This window comes from Macrobrachium nipponense, chromosome 29 (assembly GCF_015104395.2).
Source record: "Macrobrachium nipponense isolate FS-2020 chromosome 29, ASM1510439v2, whole genome shotgun sequence".
In the NCBI taxonomy this organism is placed as follows: Eukaryota; Metazoa; Arthropoda; class Malacostraca; order Decapoda; family Palaemonidae; genus Macrobrachium; species Macrobrachium nipponense.
Window position 1 is genome coordinate 65,518,835 of NC_061092.1, and position 22,416 is coordinate 65,541,250.

Sequence of the window (22,416 nt, forward strand, 5' to 3'; positions counted from 1 at the left end):
CTAATTTTTCTCATTGTTCTCCTCCATCTCAGCATCTTCCTGATAAAATGGCTTAAACATACATTTATGTATCGTTCCACTGAATGATGTCATTAAAAAAAAAAATTAAATCCTACACTTCATATATCAAGAGTTAAACTTATAAAAAAATACAAATGTGAAAACATATTTTTTTTTTTTTTTTTTATGTGGTTCATTGGCATTAGTATTGTTGATATAGGACAAGTTATTTTGATATCAAGACTTTGACCTTCAGTCCGTGTTGTTCAACTCGGGCAATCAGATATTTACCATGTTAATTCCATGAGTAATAATATGAACTCGACGCCACAATCGCGTACTTGTTTGTGAAGCCGTGATTACCTCCAAATCCCTTTAGCTTAGACCAAGCGACGTAGTATCATCCGGGTATGTAGACTTGGTCCCTCTGTCATCTGAACTAGTGCACAAGTGTCACGATGGAAATCTTATTCAATATCCAGCAAAATAAGACGTTACACCTTCCATATTTTCGCTACATTTTGTGCAAAGACGTCTGTGCTTTTTCGATATTTTGTCAATATGTATAAATGCACATACACACATGCGCACACACAACCACGCACTGACGAAAACATAGAAAGAACCAATTGCTCATTTGATGTTCATGAAGGTACTATGCAGTTTCAATGATGAACCACCAGTAGTGTCCAGTGTAGAATGTTTTTGCAAACTTCGATTATTCGCAAAAAAAAAAAAAAAAAAAAAATAGAAAAAAAAAAATGGATGGATAGATGGAGTTCCTGCAATCGTTTGTCTAAAATAGCAATGCTGGTGCTTTCAACATAACAATGCGATGACCGTAGCGTTAATTGCGGTGTTGCAGAGTGTGACGACAGTGCACTTGGGTTGTTAAGCCTTGCGGTTGAAGCAAAGACAAAGGCAATATTAGATGCACTCTACTTTAAGGGACAGACAACACATAGTATGTTCTTGATGCAGTATCTAAAATTTAAGTCAAGTTATTCACTTATTTCAGAATGTCCGTAAAATCTTTTGATGATTATTTACCTGATTAAGGATGTTTCGTCAAATGACAGAATTTTTTCTACAGAATACAAACAGGTAATAACTTTAAGGTAAATCCTTTATTTGTTGTAAAGATCAGTCTTTTTGCACAATTACGTCATTGACGATTCCAGAAATTAAATGAATACTTTTGATTGTGCTTCAGATACTTTGCTTCCAGCTGCTGGTGAAGGAAGGAGTTGATTGGGGGACTTGTAGAGGAGGTGTTGTTGTGTGACTATAAGTTGTACCCGATTCATGTGGATATTGTTGATTGTATAGTGACGATGGACTGGCAGCATAAAGGGGAATGTTCGAAATTTTTGTGCATGTAAAATTACATTTAATATCTAAATTGTGGTCTTGAAACGGCTTGTTCCCGTCATTTTCTTTAGTTTTTTTTGCATTTTGATAAATAAGGTCATTTATCATCATCTTGGTCTTTTCCTTCACCTTCTCCCTTTTGCTCCATAATATCAGAAAATTTTTTATGAACCGGTTCCAGTTTAACATTCGTTTTTTGAATAACTCAGTTTCCCTTCTACCACATTCTGATGCCACGGCTAAATATTCATCAGGTAAATCTCCCGTATTTGACATAATTTGGAAGATATCCTTTCTTTACTTTTAATGTTTGGCGTAGGAAAAAAACTCAGACGGCGCCGTAGTCCAAGACGTTAACAAAACTCCATGTATATATATATATATATATATATATATATATATATATATATATATATATATATATATATATATATATATATTTCTTTATCAATGTTTCTTCGAGACTTGATATTGTTTATCATTTTAAAACACCCATGAGATGATTACTTGTCAAAATAGGGCACTAAGTATTGACAAATATTTGAGGAATAATAAAAATAAATGAAAGATTGTGGTAACTGAATGATAAAATCGGCAAAGTAAACAGATACGATAAAGTTAAGCCGCAGAGTCTGAGACCTTATATATGTGTGTGTGCGTGTGTTTGTGTGCATAAATATAAAGGAATGTCTTTGTCGAGACTAGAGCTTCCGAGACCAAAGCTAATTCCAAGTTTCACCACCCTTGTTTATTTGAGTGCTAACATAATCGTACTGAAAGAATCATTGCTTCGTATATTCTTCAGTTTCCACTCTAATGATGCAACAGACACTATTAATATAACGTCGTATGTATTCTCACTACGTGTGTTATTATTGCAGATTTCTTTACTTAAGTATTCAATTTGTTAATTAATTTCAGCAGACGTTACAGATGCACTGCACGAATGTAAGGTCTAAAGTTTTCATACACCTGAGATCCTTCTTCGATTCAAATGTAATATGCAGTCATCTTTTCATGATATTAATGAGCATGAAATTTTGTACACTTGGCAAAATCGTTGTTATTGTAAGCATATAATATTAACACGGTGTGTATTGATGGTGCTAAATATCTTGCTATTGTGTTAAAAAGAAAATAACTTGATGACATATGAAGTGATAATATACGGACCTTCTGTGTTTTGCGTATTCTGTAACATGAAATTAACCTCCGCAAAGTTTATTTGATAGATACTAAACATTTTAAACCTTGTGTAACAGGGAGATATGATAATCATGTGAGAAACATTTCCAGTTGTATTCTACCAAGGACATTCATATCTACTCTTGTACATTTATATATCCTATATATATATATATATATATATCATATATATATATATATATATATATATATATATATATATATATATATATATATATATATACTTCTATTATATTACCTATAAAATGTATATCTCTCAAAGTATTGTTGCGTTTAGTATTCTAGTTATCATGTTTGTGATTGCTAGTGATAATTATTGAAATGTTGTATCTAATGTATGTTAGACTTCACAATAGCGTAACTTAGAATTAATGATTTAGTAAGTTAATTAAAGAGAGAGATTTTATCCAGCCCCTGTGTTCTCAAGCCGTCATCGAGCGATAATTATGAGAATTGACAGAAAGTCACCCAGTCGCATAAGATTTTGACGCATTCAACAGATAAAGGAAGGCACTGCTCATTCGTGTTCATTAAACGTGCCAATCAGATTATTAGCCACGTTCTTGCAGTATTGAACGCGTTAAGACTTTGTCCAAAGCAATTAAATTGCCGTACAATTTACTGCATAACAGCACATGGCGATTCTGTCTTGGGTTCCATTGTCTCGGCCCAAAAATGATTGTCGATAATGACATCATGCATTTTTTGTTTGAGCCACGTAAAACCGGAAGTTCCAATAAGTTGTCTAGGAAGTGACGTCATCTTTCTTTTTTAGACTGTTCTGAGGGTCTTGCTTTTGACTGGAAATGGAAATTCACTTGTAACTTATAAGTAAAGTTTTTTACTGGTCACTCTTTACAGTTTGTTAAATTTCCTATGGAATCACGTATATATGACTGATTGTGATATCTATACAGACATTATAGCAGCGTGTTTATCGGTAACAACACCGATTCTAAAAACGAGTTTTGTGAAAGTTAGTGTTGTGGAAGCGGTTGAAGCTATTGTGAAAGGTGTTTTTTTTTTTTTTGGTAACGACCAGAATTGCAGTTAACAAGTGCTGTAATTAAAATTCAAACCATGAGATGTATTATTTAAAGTTTTTGTTAGACCGGTCAATGAATTATTATTTTTTTTAAAGTGAAGTTATTTTATTTCTTGCACATTTCATTATTGAGCAGTTTTGTGTATCTAATGTCATTTGAATTAATTGTTAAACTTTTGTATTTAGTACTTTTGAGCGTTTTGTGTCTACTTAATTCTGTTTCACATTTTATATTTTAGTCATTTAATTTTTGTTTACTTAAATTTCTTTCAAATCTTAGTTATTTCTTACCAGTTTAAATTTGTTTTGTTTAATTTCATTTCTTGATAAATTATTATTGGTGATTGAATTTTGTTAAAGGATTTATTTAAAGAAATAATTAACTTTTATTTCGTTTTCAAGTAATAGACAATTTTTTCTTCAAAGTAACATTGTGACTTCTACCTATAAATGAAAGTTTTATTTATTGACCACAAGTGGTAGGATTAGCTTTTTGCATAAGGCAGAGAGAGATATATGTTTTGTTTTCTTAGTTTTGCAAAAATGACTCCAGACCAGGGATACATTTAAATTTGTTTAATGGAGTGATGCCCTTTCATTAACTTACTCCTATACGAATTCCTCATAATTGTTTTGATAATCTTAGTCTCATATATTACATAACTGATATACTCTAGTGTATCTAAATGTTGAGACACTACATAATTAATAAGTTTTTTAAGAGATCACTGTTGCCTTTAGAGAACTCAGTCGTATTTTTTTTTTCATGAGAGTTCAAGTACCTGACTGTAGTGAGTTAACTTTGAATTATGATTGCTAAGTGTAATAACCAAGTATTTAGAACACTTGGTGACAAAATATATGCTTATTATACATATATATATAATATATATATATTATATATATATATATATATCTATATATATATATATATATATATCGACAACTACAAATATCCTTTAATATCTAATTCGCTCTACCTCGGAATTAATATATTTTCATATATGTTTAACCGAGGGGGAATTTATTAAGCGATAATAGAATTGGCGATCGGCAGACGCGAACCACCGACCTCTACAATTCCAGGACTGACAGTGAAGCCCCAAAACCACCACGCCACCGCAACAGATATAAGTATATGCCGCCTCCCCACCTCAAATACCTTCTCGCGCAAAGGTATTTTTTGTTTTGGAGACTGCATACACCATCTCGTTCTCAGTTGCGTGGTAGTGCTTTTGCCCGCACGTAGTCATTATATAAGTCTCCAAAACAAAAAATACCTGTGCGCGAGAAGGTATTCGAGGTGGAGGCGGCATATACTTATATCTGTTGCGGTGGCGTGGTGGTTTTGGGGCTTCACTGTCAGTCCTGGAATTGTAGAGGTCGGTGGTTCGCGTCTGCCGATCGCCAATTCTATTATCGCTTAATAAATTCTCGGTTAAACATATATGAAAATATATTAATTCCGAGGTAGAGCGAATTAGATATTAAAGGACATTTGTAGTTCGATATATGTATGAATCACGGTAATGTGATAGACATATATATATATATATATATATATATATATATATATATATATATATATATATATATATATATATATATATATATTATTATATATATATATATATATATATATATATATATATATATATATATATCAGAATACAGGAGCAGCAGTTCTCTGATAATACACGATCGGGAGTTCATGGAATGTCATTCTAATTTCATACATTTATTTCAAGCCGACGTTTCACATGGCTTGATGCATTTTCTAGGCTAAAAAAGCGGTTAAAAACAAATAATTCTTGTATATATAATGTGAAAGGGATATAAAAAAAATTATTTCTCACCTTATTTATATCTAAAACAGGAAAGAAAATACATTTTAACAAGCAAAAATTAACAAATGCAGGGGAAAGACAACTAACAGCAAAGGAGCACAGAACACCTACCCATATTGGTAGCGAAGGCTAAATTCGCGTAAAGAATAACATAAATGAAAAGGACACACGGGTTAGAAAATAAAAACATTAAGCAATAAACAGCTGTGTTGACGATGATTGGTTGTTGAGTGTTGGAATGGGAAGTTTAATCATTATGGATTCCAAAGTAGTTAGTTCCTCTTTATTTCGCACCTTTTCCACAGATTTAAAGTCGCTGGCGCCTATATGTGTTTTACATATTTTAGCATGATTCCTTATGCTGGATTGATCAGGGCTCGATAGTTTGCTTCCAGTTCTGTAGCTGCCCCCCTCATGAGAACAAATTCTAACTTTTAGCAGTCCCCTGGGGCATTCAATATATCTGCCCAGACTACTTCTGGGACAGGTATACTTATAGATCACATGAGATGGGAACAGAGGACCGACTCTATCCTTAGATTGGAATAAGGGTCCAATAGTTCTCCGGGATCAGCTTCAAGTTCAACGCTGGTAATTCCTTATTAAATAAGCTAATACATTTTCTCCTGAATGTGTTATCACGTAGGAAGGTGAATTTTGCATATAGACGTAATTCAGGGACTATATGATCTACAGGCAGTTCATTCAGTAAGATTGAGCATCTTACTGATCGATGTATAGAATATAACAGGTGGGCAACAGTTGTTCCTAAAATTGTTGGTTAGGAACATGATTTCGTCATGAAAGGCGGGCAAATAGAGGTAAGCGTAAAAGCCCTGTGAAGTAGAGTGAATATAGAATCCAGTTTGAAATTGTAGGAACAGGAACTCTAGAAATTGGTACCTAGACCAGTAAAAGTGCTTTTCCTAAAAATGCTAGTATGGAAGCCTATACCATCCCTTGTAATTCGAAGATTCAGGAAAGCAAATGAGTTGTGGGACTTTTTTTTCCAGTGTTTGGGAATTTACATAATCTAAAAATATTATCAGGTATCGTCAATGTAGCGCTTATAGAACAAAAGGTGAAAATTAAGGCGGCAGTTTAATATTTGCTCCTCCAGGGAGTTCATAAAGATATTGGCCCAGGGTACTACCATTATCTTTATGAACTCCCTGGAGGAGCAAATATTAGATGACTGCCCTTTTAATTTCCACCCTTTATTTTATCAGCGCTACATTGACGATACCTTCGTTCTCTTCAGACATGACTATCAGCTACATACTGCATTACCACATGATGATGTTATCAGTCATTTTTGCCTGACATGACAAATATATTGCCTCTGATTTAGAAATATACCATAAAATCCTAACTAAAAATAAAATTAACTTTGTTAAATTCCTGAATGTCCTTTTCAACAATAACTCATAAATTTTAAAATAGAATTTACAAACAAAACTGGTACTCTTGTGTCTGCTAATTATAACTCTGACATTAGTAATTCATATTCCCATTTTTATGAATCTAAACTCTTGCATGATAATTCCGTAAAAGGTAGACTTTGATATAAAATCACACGTAAAAATCCCCAGAAATCCTATGCATATTTCCTCTTTTCAACTGTGCTTGGCCTAGATCATCGTTGTTTTCTTTGCATTTTACATCCCGTAATGTATTCACTCAGTCTTCAACTTTCCATATGATAGGTGCTTTTTTTTAACTCTCCTGTTTTTGTAAATACTTCCTAAGTTTTAACTGTAATTTTAATTCTATTTTTAATTTCTATTGTTTTAAGTAGTTGTTTTCCATGTGCTTTAATTTTTTTATTGTTCTTTTGTAGCCCTGAGGATGTAACATATGTTATGGAACGCGTTGGCGAATAACTGCTATCTTAATTGATAACTGGCTGTCTACTTGTCACCTATCCTTGATGTATACTACGGCCTTCTTCTGCCTACGTACTCTGTGTCTACATAGTGACTTTACTTGGGCTTCGTCCGGCTGGCACCGAGGAGTTTGGTCACTGGTTTTACGTCATGTTGTTCCTCATCCGTGTCCTATGTAGAGGCTTCATACGCTATCATCAACTTATCCATAATCGTTATGGCTCAGATGTCCTTTCCATGTGTAGATCCCTGGAAAAGATAACCAAGAAACTTGAGAAAGCCAAATTAGACCAGGAGTTTCATCAATACAGCAAGCTTAACAAGATCGTCCCGAACTTTGTCAAGTTCAAGCTGTATCGTGCCTCCCTTTACAGGACCGAATTCTATGTTGATGCCACCGACATGTTACTGGACATGGAAATACTTTGTCTTTTATAGATTTCATTATATTTCAAATACTGTTTAACTAAAACATTTATATATATATATATATATATATATATATATATATATATATATATATATATATATATATATATATACATATTATATATATACTATTATATATTACTACTCTCAAAACGCATATATCCCCTCTTAGACTGTATGAAAGGTTATGTATAGAGTTTTGCAACATTTTTCAGATTCCTTAGCTAGTTAGAGTAATAGGATGTCTTAAAATGTATGTTCAGATTCACATAACATAATTTAAAAGTATATAACGTAGAATGTAAATAAAGAGAGAGAGATTATCTTTGTCCATTCGAAGCTAGAGTTGTTTTTCAAAACCTGTCAACACGTTTAATTAGAGAAACCCGAGAGCTCCGTTTACTTTCCTAACCTGCCATCAGATTTTTTTCTTCATCGGGTACGTGTCTTTGTTGAGCTAGTACGTACATGACTGTATACTCGTCTTTGCCGAAACCACGTGTAGATTTCATGATTTTTCTGTAAAGTTATGTCATATTTAGAAGCTTGCATGCCCAAAACGTTTTGAGTCCGTCAATTTTTTGAATTGCCATACAAGGAGGAGAGCAAGAGCGTTTCATTATAGACTTGGGATTCCTGGCATTCAGATCTCTCTCTCTCTCTCTCTCTCTCTCTCTCTCTCTCTCTCTCTCCACAATTGATATTAACGTAACGTAAATTGGTCACTCGTAACTTGTAGATTTCAGATTTCTTATTTCTTAGAGTTTATTTAGTATTAGGTAGTGCTTTTTGTGGAACCTGAACAAACATTTTGTGAAATTGTGAAACAAGCTGCAGCAGAGAAAGAAATTGGTATGCCAAGGTAAAGAGTGTTTTATTTCTATTAGTTGCAACTAATAACTAATGGTTACGATGGTTTAGAGAACTAATAACTAATAGTTACAGTGGTTTGGTAAAAATGCAAACTAATATTTACATTGGCTGAAAAACAATTTACATTTTTACACATTGCAAATTTTTGTGTTTTGTGTTTGTTTCATTTGAAGTGCATTTATTCATTTTCTTATTGAAGTGTGTCTTTTTATTTTATATTCTGTGTGATTAGTGCTTTTTACAATTTTGGTATTTTCCAAATTTTTCTGTGTTTTCATTTGCATTCACAATTGAATTAACTTAGTTATTTTCATCAAATTAATCATTGCACTTTTAATTGAATTTAACACTTGTGAATTAATTTGCATTTACTTAGAATTCTTTTCAAGTTTTATTGTTGTTTAGCACCTGTGAATTAATTTCCAAATTTCAATTATTGCCTAACACTTTTGAATTTTGATTGAATTAATTTTCTTGAATTTTGTGATAAATTCATTTTGATTTAATTTTACTTCATTGATTCAAGAATTAATTAAACTTTGCTTTGTTTTCAAGTACCAGTAATTTTCCCTGATATTGTGAATTTCACTTATAATTTTTGAGTTTGATAATAAACTTTTGTATTTAAAACTTTTATGAGTGATTTAATTTTAACCAGTATATAAATATTAATGTTAGGTAGAAACATAGAGTGGTAATTGATCTATTTTCCTTCAATTTACTTGTATTGACTTTGAACCAGGGAAGTACTTAGACTTCTGAAATCAGGGAAATACTTAGACTTTTAAAGTTGGTGATGGAGTGATGCCCTCTGACTAATTTAATTACTTACAAGATTACCTCACACCTGTTTTGATGAACTTAGCCTGGTTTTCTGCAATCCTGGTAAGTTGTTAAGGGATCACTGTTGCCTTTAGAGTATTCAATCGTTTAGTACCTGTGATGAAGGATCAGGTGTCTGGCTTTTGTGAGGTAACATTAAATGAATGGTAAGTGTAGTAACCAGATACTTGGCACTTCGTCACAATACACACACACACACACACACACACACACACACACACACACATATATATATATATATATATATATATATATATATATATATATTTATATATATAATATATATATATATATATTATTATATATATATATAGATATCTATATAAAAAAAAAAAAAAATGATATATATATATTTATATACATAAGGGCCGGTAGCTGGGGTTTTTGGGATAATTTTCAAGTCCACAGCCGGAAACATCTTTTGAATAGTGGATATGCATGTTCTCCTAAAGGTATCATCATGCAAGAAAGGGAAACTTGCAAACATCTTTAGTCTCGATACAGTAGATACCGGTGTTGAATGCACCATTTTCTCTGACAGCAGTTTGTTTAGAGATCTGAAAAAAAGTCGTGAAGGAAAACAATTATTATTAAAAGCTTTCACGACGAAATATCCTTTCTGGTGAAATATTTTAATAATAATTGTTTTCCTTCACGACTTTTTTTTCAGATCTCTAAACAAACTGCTGTCAGAGAAAATGGTGCATTCAACACCGGTATCTACTGTATCGAGACTAAAGATGTTTGCAAGTTTCCCTTTCTTGCATGATGATACCTTTAGGAGAACATGCATATCCACTATTTAAAAGATGTTTCCGGCTGTGGACTTGAAAATTATCCCCAAAAACCCCTTAACCATTGGATCGCTGTTTAGAGTCAAAGACCGACTCAGTCCTCTGCTTTCATCCAGCGTCGTATATAAATATACTTGCCCGAGATGTGATCACGGGACATACGTGGGATGCACGAGGAGGCTGTTGAAGGTTCGAATTGATTCCCACAGGGGCATAAGCCATAGAACAGGTAGTAGGTTATCAAATCCAGAACAATCCAATATACGGAATCACTCAAAAACATGTAAAACATATATTGACAGCAAGGATTTTTCTATCTTGGGCCAACTGCGGAACAACAACAACCTGACAATTTTAGAATCTATCATTATAAAAAAGGGACTGTACCGTCGTAAATACCCAAAAACGTCCTCTGTAAAATTGTTTATAGCTAGTTTGGGCAGCTGGTCTGCCTCACTGTATTTTTACCTATATTGTGTCAGTTTACTCTTTCTTTTGTAGGTAGGTGTTTCTGGAATTTTAGTGAAGTCCTGTACTTTTAATAGTGTGGACTTTGGAGGTTCCGTGCTGTTCAATTGTAACTTTTAACTTTTAATCTTTTAACTTTTAACTTTTAACTTTTAACTTTTGTAACTTTTAACTTTTAAACTTTTAACTTTTAACTTTTAACTTTTAACTTTTTAAACTTTTTACTTTTTACTGTATTGAGAGCTGTTGACCTATGACAATTTTTAATATAAATTAAATTAGATCAATTATTAATGTTCGTAAACTTATATATATTTTTAGCCTTGAAAATGCGACCTGGAATTCGTCGCGAAACGTCGGCATTAATAAACTGTGAAAGATGAGGATGCCTTTCCCTACTACTTCCTTCGGAATATATTATATATATATATATATATATATATATATATATATATATATATTATATATATATATATATATATATATATATATGGTATGCAAGTATCATATGAGGTGTCATTTGTCGGGGAAGGGTGAGCTGGCCATAATCTTTAACGTAAGGTTCCGCCTCCTAGTTCAAATCTCTCCTTCCTCCTGGTTGAAAAGCTAAGCGAAATTCCACCTTCTTCCTCTCCGCGATAGACTTCAACTTCACGTGGCTTATGGCTTCGAGCTCTTTGGGAGGGGTCGAAGGTGTAATATCTCTCAGCTTTTCAAACCAGGAGAAGGGAGAGATCTAAACAGGGAGAAAAAGGCAGAACCTTAAATTAAAGATTATGTCCAGCTAACCTTTCAAAATTTTACGCCTCTTGAAAAAATTAATTAATATATACTAAATATGTGACGTTTGTTTTGCAGGATAACTGTCTCATTCACGCAGCCAGGATAGTTAGGCGATGGTTTGAGGAGCAACGAAACATTGACCTGCTGGATTGGCCAAGAAAGGGGTTTGATATGAATCCCTTGGAAAATTGCTGGCGGACCATCGTCAACTCTTGGATCCCAGTCCAAGAGCGATCATCAAGGCAGCTCCTCCAGCACACCATGTCCGAATGGGAGATATTCAGGAAAAATCGACACATCGTCTACAATCATGTAGCCTCCATCCCCAGTAGAATATAAGATGTCATCGCCAACGATGGTGGATGGACTAAATACTGATACTGTAACAGAGGGGAGGAAACTTTTTTAGTAGCGGGATGAATTTGTTCAGAAATCTTAATAAAACTAAGATATTGTTGTTGGTTGAAGTGTAATGTGCTTTCATTGAGACTGAACAATAGTTTGTTTTTGATCATATCTTATTATATAACATATTCTATAATAAATGGTTATTTTTCAATCTATTGTGTATCCTTAATAATAGGGTGCTGTAATATTTGTCCCTTAATTACGTATACGTTAAAATGTTACTAATATAGGTTTGGACGTCAAATGATATATATATATATATATATATATATATATATATATATATATATTATATATATATATATCATATATATATATATCATTATTACTTGATACAGTCTTAACGTGGGAATTCACACCTACAGAACGAACACAAACAAAAACGCACATGCTTGCTATCGATAAATGTAGACGTATGCACAAAAATACGGTAATTTGATCCGATGATTGTCGGCTGTGACTAAACAAACGTCCAACCATAAGGAAGAATCGACTCCCATAATAACCCTTATAACAAGTCAAGACCAATGCCCCCATTATACTTAAGAGGGTAATGGCGCTCCTTCTGACACCAGCCACACTCTCAGCTCTATTACACCGTGTCTCCTTTCCGTCTGCCCCCTTTTTGCTGTTGTACTCTCTCTTATAACTGTCTCTTTGTTCCTCCTCCTTCAGTGTCTTCTAGGCCTATGGAGGTTTTTCTTTCCTTAACTTATGTCTTTTTTATTTCTTCATGCTTAATTTGAGTTAAGTAAGGTCCTGAACGATCTGATGCTAGTTGTCTCTGCAATAATAAGAATTTGGAATGCGGCTGTTGATATTACAATTATAATTAAAGAGTAGTAGGTATGCTGTTATTTGATAGATAAGGCTTTTATTGGTAGTTAGCTAAATCCCATTATTACAAGAGAGCTCCACGAAAACTGAGTTAATTCTTCTGTCGGTACAGCAAGTAATAATATTGTTATGACATAAGTTGAACAGACAGGTTTTCTCGCCTCCATGATGATAAAATAAACCTACAGAATAGATTCAGTTATATTATTTTCCTTAAATGAGAAATTAAAGAGAGGGAGCAGAATTTATAAACGTGTGCTTGAAAGGGTGGGAGTGAAGGATGGAGGGAAAAATGTTCGGGGAAGACGTGTGGAGGTGCGGGTTCCATAGTGTGTCTGGATGCACAGTTCCAGTGTTACCAGATCACATCCAGCCCTTGTGGCTGAAATGTGTGTACTTATTCCTGTGGCCGACTGTACATACTGGAAAAATTGCTGAACAATTACGTATCATCAGCTTCTCCTGTTTTCCTTTATTTTGTGGATGTGAGAAAAGCATTTGGCAGTAAACTACTTGAAGCTCTTCCTGAAGCTGCATAAAAGAGGCACACCTCTATATTTAATTGCCATTTTACATTGCTGGTTCTCCAAACAGCAATTCTATGTCAAATGGGGGGTAGCATATTATCGTACACCTTCAGCTCCCTATACGGGGTTCAGTAAGGGGGCATTCTCTCTCCATACCTGTTGAATACGTACACAAACGCCTTGAATATCAAACTGAACTCACTCCAAATCAGATGCACTGTCAATGAAACATCTATAAACAACCTCTGTTATGCCAATGATATGGTTCTGATTTCCCCATCAGTGCAAGGTCTCCAACGACTCATCGACAATTGCCGCCATTATGCAGAGGAATTTGATATACTATACAGCGAAACCAAGACCCAGTGCATGTCGCTGCTCCTGAGATCGCTTAAGCATATTGCAGAACCACAAATTTTTCTCGGAAACCTTAGGCTGGAATTTGTGCACGAATTTCTGCATTTGGGTCACATTATCACCGACGACCTAAAAGATACGGCACACATTGAACAGAGGCAGCGTAAACTATGTGCAACTGACAACATAATTGCAAGGAGGTTTGCCTTCTGTCACCGAAACGTGAAACTGCTGCTCTTCCACTCATATTGCTACAGTATCTATGGATGTTCCCTCTGGACGAACTATACCAGAGAGACCATGAGACGTATCACTGTTGTGCACAATGACATTTTGAGACTCCTCAAAATCACTCCTTGCTACCACTCTTTCACACAGATGTTTACAGAAAACCACCTGGACAATTTAAAAACCATTGTAAGGCGAACAATGTCCAGTCTGATAACCTGAATGAGAAACGGCAGCAATTCGCTAATACAAAGCATCCTAAGGAGTGAAGCAAGAAGATCTAAATTGTGGGAAAGATGGGAAAATGAGGCCTTTGTCCCCTAAAGGACTTTATCTATGTATTGGAAAGATATTATATGCAGATTCTATCATTATTATTATATTTATTGCTGATATTTTACTTTTTTATTATTACTATCAAGTTAAAGTTTTTTCTACATTCAATTTTTGCATCTAGACCTCCAAACCTGACTACTATAACCGCGTAAGGTCTCAGTTGAAATTTAAGTTATATAATCTGTGCACTAACTGTTATAATTCTCAATTTTTTTTTTTTTTGTCTCACCAATATCACTACTGTTATTACCAGGATTTTGATCACTATCTATTATGCTAACTCAGCTATTGTGTGGATAAGTGCCGTTTATTCATTTAATAGATTGTGTGTGTTACTGTCTGTATTTTGTATATTCCATGTATATGGCCCTGAGCTGAAATAAAGGATATTACTGTTATTATTATTATTATTATTTTTTGTCTATCACAGCCCTTCTATTCGAATGGGTGGTATTTATAGTGTGGGGTTCCAGGTTGCATCCTGGCTCCCTAGGAGTCCATCACTTTTCTTACTACATGCGCCGTTTCTAGGATCACACTCTTCTGCATGAGTCCTGGAGCTACTTCAGCCTCTAATTTTTCTAGATTCCTTTTCAGGGATCTTGGGATCGTCCCTAGTGTTCCTATGATTATGGGAACAATTTCCACTGGCGTATCCCATATCCTTCTTATTTCTATTTTCAGGTCTTGATACTTATCCATTTTTTCCCTCTCTTTCTCTTTAACTCTGGTGTCCCATGGTATTGCGACATCAATGAGTGATACTTTCTTCTTGATTTTGTCAATCAATGTCACGTCTGGTCTAATTGCACGTATCCACCCTATCGTGTTCTGATACCATAGTCCAGAGGATCTTTGCCTGATCGTTTTTCTATCACCCTCCTTAAGGTTGGTTGCTCGTACCCAAATTATTACTACAAGGTAGCTTATGTTTCTTGCACAGGCTCCAGTGGAGGGCTTTTGCCACTGAATCATGCCTATTTTTGTACTGGTTCTGTGCAAGTGCCGGACATTTGCTTGCTATGTGATTTATGGTTTCATTTTTCGTATTGCACTTCCTACATATGGGAAAGATGTTATTTCCATCTATCGTTCTTTGAACATATCTGGTTCTTAGGGCCTGATCTTGTGCCGCTGTTATGATTCCTTCAGTTTCCTTCTTGAGCTCTCCCCTCTGTAGCCATTTCCATGTGTCATCGCTGGCTAGTTCTTTAGTCTGTCTCATGTGTTGTCCATGCATTAGTTTGTTGTGCCAGTCCTCTGTTCTGTTTGTCATTTTCCTGTCTCTGTATATTTCTGGGTCTTCTTCTATTTTTATCAGTCCTTCTTCCCATGCAATCTTGAGCCACTCGTCTTCATTGGTTTTCAGATATTGCCCCAGTGCTCTGTTCTCTATGTTGACGCATTCCTCTATACCTAGTAGTTCTCTCCCTCCTTCTTTTCGTGGTATGTATACTCTGTCCGTATTTGCTCTTGGGTGTAGTGCTTTGTGTATTGTCATATGTTTCCTAGTTTTCTGGTCTATGCTGCGGAGTTCTGCCTTCGTCCATTCGACTATTCCTGCGCTGTATCTGATTACTGGCAATGCCCATGTGTTTATGGCTTGTATCCTATTTCCGCCGTTGAGTTTTGACTTGCGTATTGCCTTGAGTCTCTGGATATATTCTTTCCTGATCGTGTCCTTCATCTCTTGGTGCATTATATCCCCTTCTTCCATTATTCCTAGGTATTTGTATCCCGTCTCATCTATGTGTTTGATGTTGCTCCCATCTGGTAGCTTTATCCCTTCAGTCCTTGTTACTTTGCCCTTTGGTATGTTGGCTAGGCACTTTTTCTATTCCAAACTCCATCCTGATGTCCCCAAATACAATCCTTACAGTCTGAATTAGGGTATCTATTTCCTTGATGCTCCTACCATACAGCTTGATGTCGTCTATGAACATCAGATGGTTAATTCAGTTGCCTCTTTTCTTGAGATGGTACCCAGCATCCATCTTCTGCAGTACTTTTGTCAAGGGAATCATGGCTACTACGAAGTAATTATTATTATTATTATTATTATTATTATTATTATTATTATTATTATTATTATTATTATTATTATTATTATTATTATTATTATTATTATTATTATTCAACGGAATGAGGGCACTTTCAATAAATCTTCTGATGAATATTGACAATTTTTAACATTTATTTTATGATCCCTTTCCCAGGCGTGTCGAGCTATAATCTATGATAATGCCCCAATTCACATGCTGAAATGTGCTAATTTTTTGCGCTTATCAATCCAAGCAATCAATTGCATAAACACGAACATCATTGGACAATTATACAGGGTTGTTTTTTTATGATTTTTCTCCCAACTGTGTTAGGTTACTGGTATACAATATTTATTGTTTTTGCGAAATATCTTTATGTGTCTTGGTTGAAAGGGAGTGAAAGTGATTTCTGCAATAACGGCTGTTCAGTTTTCCCTTGGCACAGTGGGCCAGAACAGTAATTTTTTGGACAAAATTATTTTTTGCCTTCACGTCCAAGTATTATTATCATATTCTTTTATAAACGTTTAGAGTATTGCATTTACAAACATATTTAAAACATATGAGTGACATGTCTACCCATTGTTTGTGTACTAGGTTTTAAAGATTTTCAATATAATTAATTTAAATGAACGTAAAGAATACCATTTTGGTTATACTATTGTACTATAGTAATATGAATACAGAAATTAAAGCGTTTAATTCATTAAAAAAATCTAAAATAACAAGGAACTTTAACTCGTATTAAGACTACATGATGCAAACCAAAGAGTGTTTTGGACTATTCAATTTTTGCTTTCTTCAGGTAGTTCAGTTTTTACAGTTCTGTCTACTTTTCTTAGAGAACTTATCAATGGATCAAGATGAACAAAGTAATCTCCTCATTAAATCTTCATTTGTCTTCATTCGTGATGTTTTCACTGGGAAAGATTCCCTAAACTTTTTTAATTCTTTTTTCAATGGTTCTTCTGCCTCCTCAGATAATATGCCAATTGGTAGATTGAAGTTGCATATCACTGAAGCACCATGAATTAATAAGCGATGCAAGCTTTGGGGCATGTAGTACCAGCTATAGTTTTGTACATAACAGTGTCAACGCAAAACCTTTCAAGTTTATATGCATTGATATCAAGACCAGATGACAATGTACATAAAATCACATAAAATTCATAAGCAAAGGACTAATCGAGGCCAGTAATTTCATATGCAATTTCTACATTCTTGAAAAACCTGCGAGCAGCATTTCCATCATTAGATGTAGATAAGCCGTGTTCCAATGCCTCTTGACTTAAAGGGTGGGTTTTCAGTTCTTCAGTGTTATTTAGGATTTAAGGAGAGGCTCCACATACAGAACAACATTGCATCGAATTTGTAACTATTGATAGTGCTGTTGCCACTTTTCCATCAATCATGTTTAACTTACGTTGTGGTGCAGTAATAAATCATCTGATGTTTCAGTAGGTCGTAAGTTTGAAAGACAGTACTGGGTAAACTGTTCTTCATCAACTAACACTTGTCTGATCTCTTTCGAAAACTTAATTAAATCTAATTGGTCAGCAGAAGAGTGGTGATGATGGTTTTGTTTTTCCTGATGACAACCTTGCTTTTAGGTTTCAGTAAAGTTACATTTAGCTCAAGAGGTACCATACTTGTTATAAATAGACTATTTTCTGCCGCAAGATTTCTTTTAACATTAGCCGAGAGGTTTTGCTTGTAAATACTTTGTCCGGATGTTCCATTAAAACCAACTTTACAGTCCAGGTATAACATATTAACTGCTAAGTTTTCAAGCTTTTCAAATTCGGCGATTTTCATAATTTCTTTTAACTGTGTGGTCATATCAAAGCCTGGAAATCTGTTTTTGCATTACAATCTGAAATTCTTCATTCAGAAGCAGGTGTTGGCAAGCACGCTTCTTTTGCTTCCCGAATTAAATTATAGGCTGGATAAAGTTTGTTATTTCTTTCAGTAGCTCCAGAACCTTAGGAGTTGATAGCATCTCTTACTTAGTGAACAATCAAATATTACCTGAGCCAATGTTTCTTCGGGAGAGTATTCATTTTTGTTACCAAAAGTTTTTTTCAATGATATATTTGAAGCTGTTCAGCTAAATTTTTGTACCCTCTTGTTTTTTTTAAATCTTAGATGTAGCATAAAACATTCTTCTCGGCGAAGTAAGAAGTAGCTGTTCTGATTTACGCTTCTTTGTTTTTTCCCTGGAAATCTCAAAGGTCTTAGTAGGACGACCGGGCCTGCATGAACATTTCTTTCTGCTCATATAGGATGTTATTCAACCAATCAGTATATGTCTTTGTAAATTTAATCTTGCTCCTTTGTACAGTTACCCATTTAGGTTTAGAATATTTGAGAAAAGTAACAGATATTAACTCCGAAATTTCACTGCCCTTTGTTACACTGAAAACAACGTCTTTCAATGGTATTTTGGCATCTTGGTCATTAATATTTGTTATATTTTTACTTTTCATGCCTCTGTGAAGTTCTTCAAAAAGATCAAAGTAAGTAATGATCACTGCTGAACCCATTTTGGGATGTCTTAGGTTGCTAAAAAAAAAAAAAAAAAAAAAAAAATAGTCTACAATGTAATAGAAAATAAAACATTCTTTAAAATATCACTCGTACGGCTAAATGAAATAGACTGAAGCGCTTCATCCTCTTATATAAATACTGCTATAACATCACTTTCAAACATAAGGGCCTGAACATTCTTATAGTCTCACTTTTAGTTTCATTTGAAAATTTCATTTATGGATGAGTAACGAAAAGTGAATTTCCAGCACCAGAAAAACACTTCTCTGACTATTCAACTTAACCAGCTGGGATCGATCTCGGAACCACAGGGTTGGCTTACGAGCGCTTTACCATTGACCCACTGATGATCTCTATGGCAATTTAGTAGTTGTAGTAAAAGCAATCAAGATTTCCTTATGCAATGGCTACATGCCTTTCCTTATTTACAAGTTCTACATAGTTTCCTGCCATAAACCAAGCAAATCCTTTGAACAACCATAAAATCCAAAACTTATAGCAATCCAAACCCTTCCAACTTTTTAGGCTGGGATTTGCCACAAACCCTTTGAAAACACCATGTAGTATTAAGATGATGAACTGCTCGTTGGCAATCTAGTCACCTTATGCCGTTTGGTTACTCAGACGAGCCGGTTGAATGGCGTCATGATAAGGGAGGTAGCGCTTCGGTTATTATTGCCCATAAAAGCTCGAAGTGCAAGTTCTAGTATAATAAAATCCATAAGAGATACGAAGCAAATGTAAGCGAAAAAAATTGCCGCATACTTGTTTTTGTTGAATAAAAATATTTGAAGTACTTTTATATATATCAATATAACATAGATTAAATACATGTTATACAAAATATTTGAAATAACACGTAGTAAGCTAGTTGAAACTCTCTTATAAACTAATGAAATACAGACCTAATATCACAAATGCTACATGCAATCAATTCTGATGCAGACTAATCACTAGTATACTGGGAGAGAATGTACTTAGCCGATTGTGTCTAAAAACCATAGCGATAATCTAAACCATACTCCTTCAATAATATATTACACCGTTCCCTTTCTAAAAATTATTCTAATTTACCTTTTTAATATAATTTTGATAAAACTAAACAATAATTTCTTTTGGTTTTTGTCCACCTCCTAGCCCACTGGGGTGATAATGCATCTTCCTTGCTCTACAGAGACCATTTTTATGAAATATTTTGGGAAAAAATTTATGATAACTTGAAACTATAAATTTTAACTGTATGAAAAAAAGGACCACACATCACACATCCGATATGCTCGAAAATTCAGATTAGTTAGTACATTACTATTCACTTTGACATTAAATTAAGAATGAAAATGAATGTAAGATATAGAATATTTGAAGTACTTATTAATTTTGTCTCTGTTCTACATGATCTAAAAACAAATTTATGATCTACTTCATTTTTAACAATGAACTTAATTAATGGAAGAAAGAATACTATTCAAGAGCGAAAAAAGTTTCTTGAAACTTTGTTCATCAGATCTGTACGCAATGAAAATATCGTCTATATATTATACCCATAAAAACGGTCTAAAGATCATCAGGTAATGTTTTTTCACTCATAACCTTTCAAAAATAACTCCATACACGAATTAACTAACATTGGACAAGGGGACGACCTACAAAATCCAATATAGTAGCTTAACTGAGATATTAATAAAATCACAAAATTCATCAATAGGTTGTTTAAGATTAAAAACACCTTCTTCAGCAGTAATGCCAAATAATGCAGGACAATTTGCAGAGGAACATTCGTAAAAAGATAGACAATATCCAAGACACGGTACCAACCCAACCACATCGCCGAGCTTTATCAATACAATCAAGGCTATGTACTAAATGTGAGCCCAATACTTTATTAACCAATCCTAAATTCTTATCCAGTCAAACAGAAAGATCATTAGGGAGTATTACAATTGTCGATGATCGCCTATAAGGAATGCCTCCCTTGTAAACCTTGGGTGGTGCTGAGGCTGGGTCTCTCCTTCCCGATGTGTAGGGCCTCTAAGAGGCGGAGGCGACGGTGGTCTGCCGCCTTATCGATAATACCAATATTGATATTATCGATAAGGCGGCAGACCACCGTTGCCTCCGCCTCTTAGAGGCCCTACACATCGGGAAGGAGAGACCCAGCCTCAACACCACTCAAGAGACTGCACTCCTTCCGACGGTGGCACGTAGGGCGCCGCCCGCCGGCACCATAGAGCCGATCGAACGGACCAATCAGGTGCCCCTGCCCAATACTACGCTCCCAGTCTCCAGCGTCCGCATGCGAAGCGCAGCGCGAGCTTCCACCTCGCAAGACGGCTTGACTCAGGACTTAATCCCCTGTTCAGCCAATGAAAACGCAGCGCCCCATCAGACAGAGCACCTGGGACACAATAAATACCGCCGAACGAACCCATTCCAATCAGTTCACGCTCACCTTTCCTTGAAGATGAACCGATGATACGGTTGGAAACGTTGGAATTCCATTACGCCCTTAGACTAAGATTTGTTAACCACTTTTGTTACCATAACAATAAATTAGTATTTTTAGAAAACATTTCTTTAACCAAGATATGAACATCGGCCAGCTATTAGCAAATATCAGCACTGATGAGAAGAGAATAATAAGAAGAATTGAAAAGACCATATATAAAATCAATTCCACTGATGCTGCCATCATCTTTAACAAAACATGTTTGAGAGAGGGTCTCCTACCTTCATATATTATTATTATTATCATTTTGTTAAAAATGACTGCTGCTTCAGCACTATTAATCTTGTAAAGAGTTTTCTCTATCTTTCTGATGACGGCTTTCTCATTGTTGCTTAGACTGGCGAGCAACGCACCAAAGGGCATGGTAAAATTCGGTTGAGTCATTTGATTTATTATTACTTATACAATTCTCTCTCTCTTTCTCTCTCCAACGTGACGTTTCCTCCTGATCCACAGGACATTATCAAGCGATAACTGGTGAGGGACTGAATTCCAGTGTTGTTGTTTGTTGTTTTTGATTAAGCTGACCTTGTGTCAGCACGGGCTCTTGCTCACAGAGCAGCCCGTAATTATTCCAGTGGCAAGTCCATCTCCTTATATCGTGGTGTTGCGAGCTCTTGAGTACGGTAAGAGCATCTCTCCGGCAGGTTGGGTTTTCATTGGTTCCTGGGAAGGTGACTCATACGGCGGGCGTTTATGAGTCTTGCAGGCCTTCTCAGATGGGGGATATCACCGGGAGCCTCTTGATTGGCTTCTACCTGAGTGACGTCACCCCTGGTATTGTTCTCATGTCCGGTGTTTGCTTTATGCGCGCTGGCACTTTCGTTGGGGGGGAGGGGTGTGGTCCTCCTCACACACGTCGGTATCAGGAACGCTTCTTGGGTGGTATTAAGAGGAGGCTTTTGCTCGAGGATAAGCAGCGCTTCTGGGAGACGCAGACGTCGTGGGTCAGGTGCTCTCCCGATGATCTTAACCCTCTTACGCCGATTGGACGTATTAAACGTCGAGTCAAAATGTCTCCGTATGCGATTGGACGTATCATACGTCGGCTCTAAAAAAAGTTTTTTTTAAAAATTCGCGGAA